Here is a 12,919-nt window from a genome sequence, read left to right as displayed (position 1 = left end):
TTCCTCATTTGCTACCCAAATCTCTTCTCTCTTTGAACTCCCATGTTAAGTGTATTTAGCCATTCTGACCCATTATTAAAACTCAGGAACATTTTGCTATATTCTGCCTTCATGCTTTGGTTCCTCTCGGATTGTCTCAAAGCCGTAATCAAAGTCACACTTTTGCTACTACTTCCCTGTGCCTCTCTCGGGTAAGTGATAGAGTATATTTCATCCATCACGACAACAGATGCAGGTTTTTAGCAGTTGTTTACCTGTGGGACATAACAAATTTGGAGGTCACATATCAGATATCCTGAATATCAGATACTGGCATTATGATTCACAATGGTAGCAAACTTATGGTTATAAAGTAGCAACAAAATAATTTTATGGGTGGGGTCGCCACAACATGAGGAACTGGTAAAAAAAAAAAGGCTGGCAGCATAAGGAAGGTTGAGAACCACTGGCTGAGACTCTAGGGTGATTCCTCCTGTGTATGCACACTCATAACTGCACGCAAGTATTTAACACAAACTATTTTTTAATCCACTGTGTGTGTGTGTGTGTGTGTGTGTGTGTGCATGCACGCACGCACACAAATGCACCAGTGGGGCTTGAACCTAGGACCTGGGAATGCTGAGCATGCTGTCTATTACTAAGCTTTAGCCTAAGCTTTAACCTTTTTCCTCTTAAAAACATATTTATTTGTACTCGTTTTCATTTTCCTTTTACTCTTTCCCCAGTTTATGAGCTCAAACCTGGAATGCCTTCAGGCAGGCTCTATTGAAGTTAACATTTCCATTTCTTTTATTTCTGTAGAATGTCTTCAATAACTATTCCCTTTCTTTCCGCCCATATAAAATATGCCTGCATTTCATATCACGTGATCACTTTCACTTGCATTCAGGAACCATCTGTTCGGACTCATCTTGTACTCACTTGCAAGGTCTGCCTTTAGTGTAAGACACTTGCATGCAGTCTATTTTCCACATTAAAAATGCTAGCCATTCTGTTCTTTAATATGCACTTTATTCATAAATTACTTCATTTAGCACATACAGTATTTCACTGAGACCAAATCCAACATTTACTCTGCCTATGCATGGACAAGTTTTCTTTTTATTCTGCTAGAGGAAAAGAGATTTGTTCTCGCTGATGTTTCTGCTAATAGACTATACATTTTCCTATAAATGTTTGCATTATTTTCATCTCATATTCTCTCTATTTCCCATTCCAAATTCTCTATCAAAATATGGAGATCCATTCAACAATGCAGTTCTCTAATAGATGCAGTTATTCATGTGCATTTAATAAAATTCACAAAATAAAAATGCACAGCTCACCTTTTTTTTTAACCACAAAGCAAATATTTGTGTTACAGCTACAGGTTAAAGAGAGACTATTGCCACAGGCTTCCTTCCTATATTTTCCTAATCATCACTCACCCTCTTTCTTAAAACAGTTTTTTAATACTGTTTTAGTTCTAAAACTTGAATTTTTAAGTAGAACTATTTAAATGAAATCCTATAATATGTGATCTCTCACAGCAGACTACTTTGTTCAATCAAGTGCTTATGAAATCTGTTCCTATGCTGAGCACAGTCGTCATGCATTCATATGCAATCTCTTTTCACCGGGATTCTAATGAAAAACACCATATAATATATATGCCCTGCTTCTGCAAGAGGATATCATGGCTATTTTCTGTTTGTAGCCTACAAATAATGTTATTATGAAGAAATTTCAATCCCTTTTAAGTCTTCACAATGTATTGCTTTTAGATTTAGAAATATATATTTACATTATGAATCCCATAAAAGCACATAATGAAACACACGCAGAATTTGTAGATAGCGTCAAGCAAGTTTGCACATTCTTGGGACCAATATTTCGGATGCTATGAACACTCCAGGTGGTTCTTTTTGTCCCACGCTTTTGCTAATAGTTAGTTTGGTAAGCCTACATGTTCATCAATTCTGGGTCCTGGGCTTTGTTTATGGTGTTACCTCAAGGATGCTTAGTATGTATTTCTAAGACAACGGATGAAACTGAGTATTTATCTATGCTTTCTGAAGGTTAACTACTCCGTGTGGGTAAATGTCTAATGTGGGTCTTTTTCTCTTTATGTTGCTGGATATCCATTTTTCATATATGTTAATAAGAATTATTGTGGATACAGCTGATGTGTTGGTTATATGAAGCTTGTTCTTTAAATCTCACCTTACTGATAAACAGAAAGTCTTCTGGTGTGTTAAATATAACAAACATTTCCATTCTATAGAGTGACTTTTAAATGCTCCCTTTAAGAAATAACAAAGGTTTTCATGAAAATATTCTCTGATTTTTTTTTTTATTATTTAAGGAAATAATGAACCTGGAAATGATTTCCAAATTTTCCTTCTTGTGAACAGTTACCAATTCTAGGCTTATTCATGAACAAATCTACTCTCAGTCTACCATTCTGTAGGGCCAATGTCACCATCCAAACACGAGAGACAGAGGTACAGGGCGCTGGATGCTAGAATTTCACAGATATGACAGGGAAAGCACAATAATAAAATCTCAATGATGCAGTTGCTTCAGTGAGACTGGCACAATAACACCACTTGGCCTGTGAACAAGGTACCACAGCTAGATGGAAGCACTCTGTGGTCAACAGATGGTGAAAGGGAAAACCAGTCTTCTCCAGCAATAAGCTTCTATGTAGACTGTCCAGCTCTAAGTCATCAACTTTGGACACATGTTTGCCCAGACAATACCACACAGGCTACATAGATTATATATACACATAACAGTAATAGTTGAACAGAGCATGGATTTGGGAAGAAGGATACAGGAAGAATTGTAGGAGAGGGGGAAGCGATGGAGTCCTAGAGGTACAGTGCTCGTGGTTGCAGCCCTTGGGGAAAAGGTAGAATAAATCGTGTCATAAATATTTCCAATGCTGAAAAAGAGAGTGCACAGTAAAACCATGTTTAATGGGGAAGGAGGTGTGGGAAACTGTAGGGAAGCCATTCAAGAGTGATTGTCACTACAAGAATGATAGCTATAGAGGCAGCCATTCAAGAGGGACTGTCACTACAAGAATGGTAGCTGTATGAACAGCCATTTAAGAGGGACTCTCACTACAAGAATGGTAGTTACAGTAAGCAAAGCTTGTTTCCATCTGCTATCTATTTTGACTGGTCAGAAAAGAAAGCAATTTTGAGCATAATGAGTGTGGATTCTCAGGCTTTGGTGGAGTAAAATAGCCATGATCAAAATGTCAGTTTCACAAGAGCCTTGTAATCCGCTCTCTGACCCATCAAAGAGGGCAACCATGGGCTTGACAGGAAGTCAGCTTAATTTCTTTACAAATAATGTTCTCTAGAGAGGTGTTAGAGTCCTAATAATAAGGCGTTCGCTATGTTATTGTTGATATTGTTCATACCTTAGAACAGTTTGTTGTTGCACACACAGGGGTGTTTCTACTCACTAGCACATGGCCGGTCCTTCCTGCATACTGGATGGATGCCTATACATTCATTGATATTTGGACATCTAGTATTATAAGTGAATTCAGTTGTCTTGATACATTTACAAGTAGCTTATTACCTTCCACACAGATTCTGAGTTTCTTTGGCATTGCAATGCCTTAGAGAAGACATCATCTTTACTTATTATGACTTATTATGCCTGAGCATGAACTATTTCTCCATTTGGGCCTTTTATAATGTTCCTCCATACTGCAGCTTTCACAAGGATGGCTGAATCAGCTCTCTGTGGGTTTACTTGTAGTTATTTGATTTATCTGACACTATTTTAAAGTCTTGAAGATTTAAGCTTTTACTAGTTTTCAGTTCTTAAAATATATATTACATATCAACCTTAATGTCTACCAACCTTAGTAAAAATTTTCCTTCATGTATGAATTGTTTCTTAGTAAAGTCTGTAGATACAGTTTCTCTCCTTGCTTTGTATTCCTTTCTTTCCCTTAGCTTACTGACAAGGATCATCAATACAATGTTGAACAAAAGCCATAACAGGCAGCCATGTTTCATTCTCAACTTAAAGGAGAAGTTTAGAATTGAATCACTAGCTACAATCTTCATCAGCTTTATCAGATTAAGGAGATTTGAACTAGGTACAGAGTGACAAACTCTGACTCAGAAAACTGGAGCACAGGCTTTCAAAATGGAAGATCAGGTTGGAGAAGATTCAGAATGTGAATTGGCTTCAGCTTAGTGACTCACTAGTCAGTTGGTTACCATCCCGTTTGTTAACTGGCAACAGAGTTTCTTGCAGCTGGCCAAAACTCAAGTTACTATGATTGAAATCTGTATTGTTTGGTCTTTTGGGCCCAGTGCAGGTATGCAGTACCAATATATGGCCACACGGTAAGTTTATGAAAACAGGTATTAATATCTGCTCTTCGACATGTCTCTACAACAAAGACTTGAAAAGGAAACTCGCCCTTGCCTTGTAAAGCTTTAGGACATTATGACTCTAAACAAAACCACAGTAAAGTAACCTGTAAAGTTATTTTAAAAAAATATATATTCAACAAGGAAAACTCACCCAAAAACCATGCAGACCATCGTAAGCCATATTGAGAGAGGAAGAGACCAAAAATTGCTTTCATTCTTAGCTAAACAATAAGAGGAGGTGAAAACGTACAAAGGTAGAATGAAAGGAAACTGGTTGATGATTTAACTAATCTTTTAAGGCCCAGTCTGACTCAACAATACAGAATTCCCTAGACCAGTGGTTCTCAGCCTACCTAATGCTACGACCCTAGCGTGCAGTTCCTCAAGTTGTGGTGACCCTCAACCATAAAGTTATTGCTACTTCATAACTGCAATTTTGCTACTATTATGCATCTTAATGTATAAATCTCCATTTTCTGATGGGCTTAGGTGACTGCTGTAAAGGGTCATTCAACTCCCAAGTGGAGAACTTTTGTCCTAGAAGCTACCACAGACAGGAAAATAGGTCAGTCAGACTCATCATTCAACTGCTTCCCGTGGTTCTCCACCAACTGTTTACACAGAAGGCTGTCCTTAGCAAAAGCATGCAAAGCAGAAGTCAGAGGTCGCCTGCTACTGACTGAAGATCGGGAGCTCATCAGATGCCCATTGGTCCCCATGGAGAATAGTAAGCTCCCACTCAGCCACTGAAGGCAGAGGATATAACGAGCTTGGAGAGCCATCAGGCATCACTGAACAGTTGACCAGGAAGAGATCAGGCATGCCAAGCCTCCCTTAGCTCCTTCCTGCACCATGTGAAGGTCAAACATGGGCAAAAGTGTGGAGAGCCGCTCCTGGTCAGCCCCACTGAAGGGAAAGTTCTGGTCCAGCCCACTAACCACCCACCGGTAGCCAATGAGTAGTTAAAATTCAGTTACTGCAAGAGCAAAGCCCATATCCTGGAGTCCTACTCAGTGCTAACCTTTGCCCTCATTGTTTTGAAGCAGCCGGAGTGTCTTTCTGAGAGCCTCCAGTAACACTTTACATCCAAAGCTGTAAAGATTAAATATTTAAAGACACCACAAAGAAGCAATGAAACAAGAGTTACATCAAGAAATGGTTTCTCCATTCATAACTGGGATGATCAAATAAAGAGTTAGAGGGAGGAGAGGAGAGGGGGAGAAAGGGGGAGGGAAGAGATGGAGAGATGGGGAGGGGGAGGAGGAAAGGTCAAAAGGGAGAAGGGGATGAGGCAGAGGGCTCAGCACAACATAGACTATAAGAAAACACAGCATCCTTTAAAAAGAAAATTCAGTATCTTTTCCGTAGGTCCAAATATTCAGTCAGATGTCTTGTGATATTATTTTATAGGTTTTTAAATCATTTAATCCATGAAATTTCTTAAAATTTGGGCTCTTAAAGATTTTTAAGAATTTCTCCTTAGTCCTTGCTCTTCTTGCAATTTACAAGCTGAGGAAATGAGACTTGATGGTGTCCCCACAGGGCACACTGAGTTTCACTGCTGGTGTTCCTACGCATGTACTGGATTCCAGTCACTTTGTCTTTATGATGTCATTTAACATGTAACTCTGTTCTCTCAATTTCTTCTAAACTAGCAGTTCAACCCAGACTTTGAGCAGATGCAGTTTGAACCTTTGAACATAGCTTTTTATCTGTGACCTCAAGTCCATCGTGGTTCTATTACTTTGCTGGAAGAACATTTCTTTGTTGTTGTTGTTTGTTTGTTTGATTGCTTGTTTTCCAGCTCACGTGACCATTCCCACATTGCTAACTTGCCCATTGGAGGCAATCAGTTTCAGATTTGGATATTTAAATTTTGTTTTTAAAGTTTTTCATGTCATCTAACTTTTGGCTATTTCCGTTTTTCTGTGGATAGGGCAACTAAATACATTCACGGCCCTTTTACTGCGTCCAGTTGCATTTTAAAACATGGAGATTACAGTTCACCTTCCCATTAAGTTTCCATTGCATTCTAGAGAGAGGCCATCAAACAGTCACCCCTCCAGTCTACTCTTGTTTCTCAAAGGCTGGTCCTTTTGGGCTCACAGAACTTGTACTACAAAGTAATTTGTCTTTAAGTTCAGACTCCAGAAGCAATAATGCTTCTGGAAAGTATTCCTCGCCTGAAGTCTCAGAGGAAGGAAGGGAGGAAGGAAGAGAGGAGGAGGAGGGAGAGGAGAAGCAGAGGAGGGGAGGGAGGAGAGAGAAAGTATTTCAGCTGTGAAAAAGGCTTTAATTTGCTCACTAGTCCCCCTTCTACAATGAATAGAAAAAGAAAAACCTACTTCAGGCAAATTTATGATTCTAACTTTTGGCAAACAGAGCCGCCTCCATTAATCTTCCTGTGCATTTGAACCTTAGCAGGACTATATATAGCAGCCAGCGGCACGGATAACGACCCTTCTGCTGCAAAACTAGCTTTTAGATGAGAACACAAGCTCCTAAGCTGGTAAGATTAGTAGAGGAGAAAGAGGGGAGATAAAGTAGGTCCCTCTTTACAGGGCTTCTGTTATTGATAAGACCTCAGAATAATTTGTTTGACTCCAAGAGCTTAAATCTGGAATCAGTCTACCCTGCCAGGCACTGCAATCCTCAGGAGCTCAGTGGCAACCTTAGATGCTCAGCGCTGATACGGCTCAGGAGGAAGCCCTGCTTTGGGGCCAAGAGCCGTTCAAAACCACCTCTGCAGCCTCATATCTCTCAAGCCTCTTAGGTTGCTTGTAGCGTCTACTTGTTTTGAATAAAAATGTCAGAGCAGGTGAACGTGTATATAAAGGATGTTGCCATGTTCACAAACCAGGGAGGCTGGAGCGGCATGAACATAATTGCATCGTCCTTTATCACTAAAAGCCTATGCGTATAATGTGGTCTTATGGTGTCTGTGGTGGGAGGCAGTGTCTCTGGGCAGCTCACAGTGAGGTCCTCAAATCAGACCTTCAGCAGAGAAATCTGGCAGTTCTTAAGACTGGAGAGTTTCCTCTTTTTTAAGTTAAGGGTGGTGCTACACACAGACATTTTGTGAACTTCCAACAGCCAACTTGATCTGAGTGATTAATATGACCTTGAGCAAAAGGCTAAGAAATTGCTAAGAGTACATGTATTAGTATTAGTATTAGTATTAGTATTCGTATTCGTATTCGTATTCGTATTCGTATTTGTATTCGTATTCGTATTCGTATTCGTATTCGTATTTGTATTCGTATTAGTATAGGATGAGGAAACACACTGGTGAGCTGGGCAGCTCTGCTCCAATATTTGCAGTTGCCTTTGGTGTTCTGTGATTTACAGCTCTTACTTCCTATCATGGAGAGTCGTGATTTTATGAATTGTAGTTGTACAGCAAGTACTTAAATGCTGATAACTTCATTTCAGTTCCCTTCCCTTAGCTGTTAATTTTGTGGTTGTGTATAAACTTTTTCCGTCTCAAACATCCTTACCATTTTCCCTAGACCATAACAACTGATATCGATAACTCGGAAACTGAAGCAAACATCTTTACCTGTCTACGCCAAATTCTGATTTGGCCCTCTGTACACTAAATACATGTATTGTCACTAGGGAAATCTAGATTATATTTCTTTAATGGCATTGAGAAGTGCCTTCTATAAACCATGGTATGCTTTCCCAACCACACTGCTATGTGGCCAGAGCCTGCTGTATAGACATTGCTTTCCTCTCTTTCTCTCTCCTAGTGTATGTGTGTGTGTGTGTGTGTGTGTGTGTGTGTGTGTGTATTATATGCACACATGCATGTGGAAGTACACATGCCTGTGCCCATGGAGGCCAGAGGAGGATATTAGGTGTCCTGTTGTATCATTCTCTGTCCTATTCCCTTGAGAAAGGGTCTCGCACTGAATGTGATTCTAGGCTGGCAGTGAGCAAATTCTGACACACTACTCCCTCTATCCCAGCATAGTTCTGCAGTTACAGGCATGTGCAGACCATCACCTGTCTGTTCATTGTTAGTTTATTTTCGTGGATCCTGGGAAGCTGAACACAGGCCCTCATTCGTGTTCATCAGCGCTCTTGCCTGCTGATTTTTCTTCCTCAAATAAATTATTTCCTTCAATAACCATATCCTATCTCGGAGTCCATTTGTCTGGCTATGGGGCATCTGTATTTAAAAAGTCAGCATTTTAGTTAGCTTTGAAATTCTTCAAAGTTTTAAAGGAGACAGAATACACATTGCATTTTTAGAAGTATTTCAAGACACATTATAAAATACTAAGTTCAACGTGTCTCCATGACTAAACATATTGATTATTTTAATTCAGGTCTTAATTCCTTATTTATCCATATAATTCTGTGAAATGTGTTCTATTTTAACATCATCCATAATTACTGTCTGAAAATGCTAATCAGTAACTTGCTATGACGTCTCAGGACAATTTCAGCTGTGACCTTTTATTCCACTAGAAGTGTCTCATGTTTCATGTGCACTGAAATACATTAATATTATTAATATTTTATTAGCATATGGTGTATATTCATCCATTACAAATTTATTGAAACATTGTATATGTTGTTTAATAATAACAGTTATTATGCAATAATATTTAGTACCTTAATATTAGGTCTGCTATCATACATAGAGGGGCTTTGGCTCTTTTATTCAGGCCCTAGCTGTTAAAAAAGTGAATGCTAGAGCTGACCTTGGTGGTGGTGGTAGTGGTGGTGGTGGTGGTGGAGGTGGTGGTGGTGGTGGTGGTGGTGGTGGTGGTGGTGGTAGCAGCCAAGGCTGTGAGAGCAGGAGAGCTGGCTCCACCCCTTGTCTATCTGTGGGGTTCAGTTGGGTAGGAAGAGAGGGTCTCCCCCCTCTCCCTTCCTGCCCCTCACCACCTGCTGAAAGTGGGAGAACTGGCCTGGAGGTCATGAGAGTTGTAGATCTATCTGGTCCTGCCCTTCACTGGCTGCAGCACAGTAGAGAAGGCCCTGGTGGTGGTAGGGGTGGGAGTGGGATGGTGAGCAGGTCCCAAGAGCAGGCGAGCAGGCGAGCAGGCGAGCAGGAGAACTGATCCTGCTCTCTTGCAGGCTGCAGCATGGGTTGAGCTAGCATGGACAGTGCTACTGAACTCCTCCTCATGGTGCAGATGCAGGGGAGCTGGTGGCTGACAGACTCAGCTACCGCCCAGGCCTATATCCAGGGCTTGAGCTTGCTCACTCCAACATCTACGCCATCTATGAAAAGGCTGGTCTTGCAGATGCATAGCTGCAGGATCTACAGGACCCGAGGCAACAGCAGGCTATCCAAGAGAAGCCCTGGTGAGGACCCAATCAGAGGCCTCGAAACAGTCCAGTGAACATTTGCAAGTAAAGATGTGTGGACCAAAGGTTATACTATGTGACACACTGTGACACACTAGTCTTTACTACAATATTGTTTTAAATTCTATCTTGTTTTATTTCCTTTTGTGGGGGAGGGTGCAAGGACAGAGGACAGGTCTGAAGAAATGGAGAAATAACTGGGACTGGGGTACATGATGTGAAATCCACAAAGAATCAAAAAAAAGTTTTACAAAACTATTTATAAATATGCCTGTTTGTTTATATGCACATATAGCAAAATGTAAGCATGACATACTCATCAAAATTTTTTCAAAAGGTTTCTCAAAAACATTATTATATTTTATACAAACCTCTTATAGGAAAACTAGGATTTAAATATTGATTTCCCAAATCTCATTTTCATTGTAGATTCCCCTCTTACCATGTTTTAATGACTGTCTATTAACTAAGAGGATTTTTACACCTTGATCATCAAATCTCATCTTCGTCACAGACTTTAGAAATCATCTAGGGTTTGCTGAGTCTGGGTGATAGTTTGAGTCATCTAGGATGCTTTAAAATTAATTAACCAAACCTCCCACAGTGGGAGACTCTGATGTTAGAGGGAGCAGCACTTTAAATGCCAGAGAATGACCATCGCATTTGATAGAATTCTGTGGTAAAGCAAATTTTCTTTACAACACTTAGCCAAGCTTTTATTTAGCTTGTGATGGAGCACAGTGGGTGCTAGGAAACCTCCCTCCAAACCTTTTTGTTTTCTTTCTGACATATCTGTCCCAACAGCCTTTCCCACACTGGAGCTAATCTTTCCAGTTACTTGCAACTAATTATCTCAGTGTTACTTGTGACAAAAAAAAATCCTTAGGTTTTGTTTTATTTACAGTCCTTTGACTATTTGACTATTTCAAGATGACTTTGAATGTCTGAACTTAGCTTCAGGGTCAGCAATCCAAAAATCAAGGATAGTTTTTGTTGTTCTTTTAAAGTTTTCAAGCCTTAGACCCCACAATTCTTTTCTGGACACATTGCTACCCATTCCTCTATTTTTCTAGGATGTCTGTAAGAAGTACAAATGAATCACCTTCCCCTGAAGCTACCAGAGATGTATTGAGTAGAAAATTGTTCTGTTATTGATAAGGTTCTTATTCTCACCTAACATGATTGTGTCTTCATGATACATGCTTATATGTCATCTCTATTGAATTAATGTGGCATTGTTTTTTTTAAGATTGAGAAACATTGGTTTTTGTGTGATACAGGTTTTGCTAGATTTATTCCATTAGAGTGCATTACAGTGGTGTTTTAGATCTCCATCTAAAAAATGCAAATACTCATTCTCCTAGCTTAGCATTCTTGAACTGGCAAACTTACTTGCCCAGTATGTTTTTTTGAAGTTGAAGTTCTAGAGATCACTATATATATCTTAACATTACTTCAATGCTCAAAATCAAATGTACTTGTAACTTTAAGTGTACTTGTAAATTCTCTCAATAAATGCTTGTTTCTAAGAAGACAATGATAAGTCTATTAAAAACCTCACAAAAAATCTAGATACTGTCTAAATTTACCAAACCAGGAAAGCAAAGAAAGGGTTTTAGTGAAAGCAATTTGTTCTCTTATTATTGTGACTTCTTGGAGATTTTGCAAATTCACTTTTGGTATTACAAGCCTTCCTCGATTCTGGACTGTTGTCATCATTGAAGTCTTGGGCTAGTGAAATCTACTATTTCTTCCTAGTTTAAAAAAAAATTGGACCAAAATTTCCTGGTATGTAGTTTCCATGTATCTATTTTATTGGCAAGATTTCTAAACAATGACTAAGAATGAGTCCACAGTGTTTGAAATCTGAGAATTTTTCTGTGTCGTCCTGTCCTCTAGTTTCCAAAATCTTTGCACTTTCATTATGGGCAGTCAAAGACAGGAATTAGAAAGAAGGTGACAAGCTGTCACATTGGCAGGTTCTTCAACCTTGTGTTCCACCCAAAGCCATTAGGAAAATTGATGTTAACATGTCTCTGACTTGAGATTCCTTCCCATACAACTGTGCATACCAAGCATAAGGATCTACGGCGTTACATTGACACTAATAGCACTTGAGTGTATCTGAAAGCATAGAAGACAGTGGGGTTAGCTGGACTCTGCGTCACTTAAGGCCTTGTTATTCACTTCCTTTCTGCATGAGAAGCCTCATTGCCAAGGCAACTTGGAGGAAGTTCTAAGAAGCATCAATGTAAGCAAATGAACTCAGGTACGGTTCTCTCAATGCTGATGAGCATGGTACAGTATATATAACTGTCTCCTTCCCTCAATAGTACCTTTAAATGCCTGGGCTTGTCATACCCCGTTTTTAGAAAGTAAATCATAAATAGAATGTCTTCAGTTCAACATTTCTGAATCATAAGGTAAAACATTTGACCTGATTTGGAAGAGTTATTATTTTCCAAAGCCCAGGAAGCACTTGAAACTTTCAGGGTTTATTCCACGTGTTCCAGTGAAAATCTATTTCATTTGACTTTGAAAGAAGTAAGAATGAAGAGTTCTGTTTGTTGGTTGCTAAATCCTTGCATGGCTTCCAAGGATGGACCTGAGAGGGAAGGGTGAGAGGATGAAGAGAGGATATACACACAGACACACAGGAATGCTGGCAGGTTTACTAGGCTGTCTGATAGAGAAACCACAGCACCAGGGAAGGTCAGTGTGCTTATTACATAGAGTTGGTACTCTCGGTTCAATACTTAGGGCTATTGGAGAATGCCATACAGAGGAGTGTCTTTATTACAGACAGATTAACAAGGAGGCAGTGTTGGTGGTATACAGCTGGATCAAGGAAAACAGGTTTGGTTAATCTCTCTGTTAGTGTAGTCTCTGTAGCAGACAGTCCTCAGGCTATAAATATCCAGGGGAGGTGGTGTGTGTATGTGTGCGTGCCTGCATGTGTGTGTGTGGGGGGGCAGGGATTCTGGTGGCCATTTTGTTGCACATATTATTAACATTCATACATGGACTAGAAGGGAAAGCCATTTTGCTCTGAGACTCACCCTGGCAGGGAGGACTTTGCAGTTTTCTCATGGGTCCCAGGTGAGGGTTCTTGGCATGGCCAGCTCATGTTAATAGCATATATGCTGTCAGAACTTCATGAACTCAAGGCTCCCACACTTTGTCTGTATGGATAGTTTTCCAAAGTT

General features: G+C 39.8%; 1 protein-coding gene; it reads right to left on the bottom strand.

Annotated features, from left to right (window-relative positions):
- Positions 1-12,919, bottom strand: part of Erich1 (glutamate-rich 1) — a gene marked incomplete at its 5' end in the record, with an annotated part of 52,793,804 nt that overhangs the window by 22,524,479 nt on the left and 30,256,406 nt on the right.

The sequence above is a fragment of the Rattus norvegicus genome, chromosome 16 (genome assembly GCF_021556685.1).
Source record: "Rattus norvegicus strain SHRSP/BbbUtx chromosome 16, alternate assembly SHRSP_T2T, whole genome shotgun sequence".
In the NCBI taxonomy this organism is placed as follows: domain Eukaryota; kingdom Metazoa; phylum Chordata; class Mammalia; order Rodentia; family Muridae; genus Rattus; species Rattus norvegicus.
Note: the sequence above shows the minus strand (reverse complement) of the source record. Positions and strands in the feature narration are given on the sequence as shown.